General features: G+C 42.1%; 1 pseudogene; it reads left to right on the forward strand.

Annotated features, from left to right (window-relative positions):
- The first annotated feature begins 2,609 nt into the window (after positions 1-2,609).
- Positions 2,610-2,728, forward strand: LOC112479768 (annotated as a pseudogene).
- The last annotated feature ends 2,489 nt before the right edge of the window (positions 2,729-5,217 follow it).

Raw genomic sequence — 5,217 nt, forward strand, 5'->3', positions numbered from 1 at the left:
CCGTTACCCCAGAATTTAGTGCTTAAATCATTAGGCATCACCTCAATCCCTGTGGGTTGGGAACCTTTTCACAACTTAGCTGGGTGTTTCTAATTCAAGGTCAGTCCACTGGGGCTGTGGTCTCATCTGAAGGCTCAACTAGGGGTGGATCTGCTTCCAAGCTCACTCATGTGTGGTCGTTAGCAGGATTTACTTCCTTGCTGGTGGGTTGTTTGACTGATGGCCTCAGTTCTTTCCTGGCACTTGGTTGAGGGCTTTAGTTTCTTGCCATGTGGACTTCTGCATAGGGTAGCTAACAACATGGCAATTGGCTTTCCTCAGGATGAATAAGCCAGACAGCGTGCATACACGGGGTAGGGGGAGGGTGCCACGGTCTTTTTGTTACCTAATCTTGGAAATGACATTCGATCGCTTTCGCCATATTATATTCATTAAAAGTGAGTCACTGAACTAGTGATTGCCAAAGGGGAGGGGATGGGGGGACTGGTGGAAAAGGTGAAGAGATGAAGAGGTACAAATTAGTAGTTACAAAACAGTCACAAAGACTTCGAGTACAGCATAGAGAATATGGTCAGTATAATTGCAATGGCTATCTGTAGAGCCAGATGAATGCTAGAGTAATCAGGGATCACTTCATAAACTACATAAATGTCTAACCATTGTACTGTATACCAGAAATGGATATGAAAAAAGTTGTATATACTTTGAATAAAAAAAAGAGGCGAGTCATGAGATCCACATCCAGCCCACACTCAAAAGAAGGGGCTTACACAAGGCATCAAAACCAGGAGGCAGGGATCACTGGGGACTGTCTTAGAGGCTGCCTCCCATAGACCCTATCTCATAGGGTCCTTGTGAGGATTATATGACTTTGTACATGTGAAGAGGTTAGGACAGTACCTGTTTGCTCCAATCCCGGTCATCATCTGATCCACCGAGCACTCATTTCTTCATCTAGACGCTCTTATTTCAATTTCTCTCTTTTTTTCTTGCAAACCTGTGTGAAAGACTGTAGGAAGGGCAGGGCGGAGTCACTGCTACAAGGAAAAGGAGAAGAGGAAGCGGAATAGAAAGAGAAGAGAATGGAAGACTTGGGAAAACTCCAGGGGAGGGAGCCCTAGAGATGAGAGGTAAAGTAGGAGATACTTGTTAGCTGGCTTGTTCCTTACTTTTCAAAGGTATTCTTCCCTGCATCAAATGAATACTATTTTTACTCTATTTGTAATCATACTCAATGACATGTAGATAGTGGGCTTACACTTTTTAGTTAAGCATTTCCACATACATTATTATACTTAATTCTTACCATGGTAATGTGAGACAAAAATTATTGTTATCACCATTTTAGAGATGAAGATAAAAGTCCAGTGTGATGTTTAATTTCATGTGTCAACTTGACTGGTCCACAGGGTGCCCAGATATTTGGTTAAACACAATACTGGGTGTTTCTGAATGAGATTGATTTTTGAATTGGTAAACTGAGCAATGCACGTTGCCCTCCCCTGTATGGGTAGGCCTCATCCAATCCGTTAAAAAGCTTGAGTAGAATAAAAGACTGATAACAAAGAATTCTCTCTCTGTCTATCTTCTAGTTGGGACATTAGTTTCCTTGTGCCTTCAGACTCAAACTTGGACTGGACCTTACTGGAACATTGGCTGTCCTGGATGTGTACTTCTCAATCTCCATCAATATGTGAGCCAATTCCTTATAATAAATCTCTTTCTATATCTATATCTACATATCTATATTTATATTTATCTCTTTTTTCTATTGGTTCTGTTTCTCTGGAGAATCCTGACAGATATACCCAGTAAATGGTGGTGGGGTAGGGGAGGACGTTGAATCTAGGACTCAAGTTCAGGTATCTCACTCCAGCTCTTGCTTCTTTCTTCTGCACTCTGCTGCCTCAGCTGCCCAACTTCTCTTTGTCGTGAAGTTATAGCTTCAGTTGGATCCATGGAAGATGCTATGGCATGAATGTAGTGCTGGAAGATGCTATGGCATGAATGTAGCGCTCCCAGTCTTGCCTGACCTAGCTAGCGAAATCAACATAGCTAAAAGCTGACTCAGAAATGAGCAACTAGAAGGTCATGTGAACAAAGGGATTTAGTCCTGATTCCATAACTTTTCGGTACTGGGCTACGCGGTTAGGAAAGTGGAGCCCAGTAGCAAAAGGACATAACTAGAAGATGCATTATTCCTCAGCAGTCTGAGGCAAAAGATAAACTCTGTGGGACTGGCAAGAGAAATTGGCGCAAGGGGAGTGGAACAAATAAGGCTCCCAGGCTTCTTAGACTGATGGTGTTCACGTCTCAAGGAGAAGACTGAAGTACCAGGCAGGAAAACATGGCTAAGACTTGATTACCCTGTTCTGTCATATCCTTCTTTAGTAAAAGAACCTGTTTTCAACTGGGCAAATGGCCACCTAAATAAAGGCTACATTCCCCAGCCTGTCGGGTGTAGTTGAGTTCTGGCCAATGGAATGTAATCAAACCTGGTGAGTGTGACTTAACAAGAAGCATCCTTAAAAGAAGGGGATGGTGCCCTTCTTCGCTCCTTCTTCTGGCTGAAGTTTGATGTAATGGGTGGGACTCAAGAAGCTATCATGGTCTACGGCCATGCCACCCTGAACAAGCCCGATCCCGTCTGATCTCGAAAGCTAAGGAGGGTCGGGCTTGGTTAGTACTTGGATGGGAGACCACCTAGGAAGACCAGGTGCTGTAGGAGTGAAAAATAAAAAATAAGGGATTGTAAACTGACAAGGTCCTTGCAATCTGTGAGGTCAATCAAGGGTTGCCTTGCTTAAAAAAAAAAAAAAAAGAAGCTATCCTGGACAATGAGAAGGAAGCCATGTGTTGAACAAGATGGAAGGAGCCTAGGTCTCTGACACTACGGAATCCCCCTGGACCACTTACTCCTTAACTTCTTTTACATGAGGAAGAAATAAACATCTGTGTTCACTGAGCCACTCTTAGTTTGGATTTTCGGTCCCATGGAGTGGAACCTAATCCTAACTAATACAGTATTTATGATTAAGTCAGGCAAAAGTGAATAGAAACTACTCCTGCACACTGATTGCACAAAGACAGAACTTGGAGGGAGGCATGACCCTGGCCCCCAGATTTACATCGGCTCGGTAATGAAGATGAGGAGGTGATGCATATGTCATAGAGCCTTGAAGTTAGACATGCAGGATATGGAGTGTAGCATGAAGACCATATAGGTTTTTGGGCGAGAGACTGGTTTAAATTCTTGTTTTGTTGCTGACTGAGTGATCTAGCAAGTCGCTTAATCTTTTTGAGCTGTAGTTTCCTGGGGTAGTGATTATATATGAGATAATAAGCATAAAGCACTTTAATTCCCAGACCCTGCCCTAAACCAGTTGAATCTGAATCTTGGAAACGGTGGTCTAAACATTTGTAGTTTTCAATGCTCTCCTAGGTGATCCTTTTCACTGATGCACAGTGAAAATTGAGGACCACTGGGGAAGAGAAAGCATAAGCATGCCTTATCACCTAGTAGGTACTCAGTAAATGATGTTAATTGTAATCGAACTGAGATTGAGATTAATAGGAAAGCATCTGGGTTTCTTTATTATCTTTAAATATACATGATCCACTCAGATTATCTCTTGACCAACTCAAGTTTCAGTAGTCTGGATATACCACATAACTGGGGGACACCCTGACATTTCAGAGCCAGGAATAACCCTCAAGATTATTTAGCCAAACTATTTCACTTTATAGGTCTTTTCGTTTTCTCTAGGTATAATGGACCTTGTGTGACTACTGTGGATCTAGAGCAGACACAGGACGTTACATAGGAAACATGCCACCTCTGTTCTCACTTTATTTTGATGCCAAGACTGGGGTGACTGTACACTCCTTCCATATTTCGCTTGAGCAACGATAACACCTCCAGATCCAAAAGCCAAGTCCATTTCTTAATGGCAGTGTAGGATCTTCATTGGAAATTGATATTCCAGTTGTACATCTCTGGGGTCAGCGATTAAAGTTAGTGAATGGCAAAGTGCTGAGAAAAACAGGATAATCAGGCATACTCTCACCTAGATGTCACCCCACTCAACTACTAGGAAGGAAATGCAAAGGAGGAGTTAAGAGCTCCCTCGCAGACTCCAGAAGGTAAGCTTGCATGTCACTTCAATGTGACTGGGGTGGGATTGGGGATGTTTGGAGTGTTCCACCAGTTTCTGTCATCTACATGTTCAGAACTGGCCAAACAGAATCATGATTGTTTAAGATCAGAGATAGGGTTGGGAGATGGCAGCAACTCTGAAAGAAATATGTGTAAAAATAGTCCTGCGCCTATGAAAGGAATTTCTAGAACTCCAGGAAAGTACTCTTAGCACTGCCTGAACGGGGTCTGCTTCTGAACTATCATAGTATCTCTGCAAAAGAGCCCATAATTCTATTTTCTGCAGGATTTTTTTTTTTTAAAGAAATAGATTTAGTTCAATACATACATAGTAATTCTTGAAGTACCAGAGACATCTCGGTAAGGATGTTTTGTCTCTGCTGCCATAGCCAGAAGCTTCCCTTTGCTGAGATGTCAGGATCAGAGCAAAGGAATAAAAAAGAAAAGAAAGAAAGGGAGAGTTGAGTATAATTGCAAATCTTAGCAAACCACTGAAGTCATAAAGCTAGCTGGTAGAAACAGGAAACGCCTCTTGGGTCTAGAGACCCACACTTGGATTTCAGCTCACAGTGTAAAGTATGCAAGCAAGTTCTTGGTCACTTGAAATTACCTAGAGGAAAGTCACTGATCACATCCCTAGAATATACTTATGATTCTACCCCAGATCTGATGCTCTTTCAATAAATTACGATTACAATTTTGGCTTGGTGAAAATCTCACTCTTATTCTATCCACAACAGGATTTTAGCAAGATGTGACAAAGGGTCTTCTCCTGGTTTCATTGTATTTCCCCATCTGTGGAGGAATTGGTCTTATGGATAACACAAGTGGGAACACCACAGAAACTTAGATGACTTCACACGACTGTATTTGACATTTAATGGACTATTCTGTTTGTCTGTTATAAGATTGCCCTCTCTGGTTTGAGTAAATGCAATGAGGGGTTTACAGAGGCTCTGTGAAGCAGCAGAAGGGGGTTTGAGTTTTGTTTGTGCCATGTGCTAGTTTCCTGGACTATTTGTGAGGAGGTCTATGTCAGACTATTTCCAAAACTTTGCATT

Source organism: Pteropus alecto, unplaced genomic scaffold (genome assembly GCF_000325575.1).
Source record: "Pteropus alecto unplaced genomic scaffold, ASM32557v1 scaffold21, whole genome shotgun sequence".
Lineage (NCBI taxonomy): Eukaryota > Metazoa > Chordata > Mammalia > Chiroptera > Pteropodidae > Pteropus > Pteropus alecto.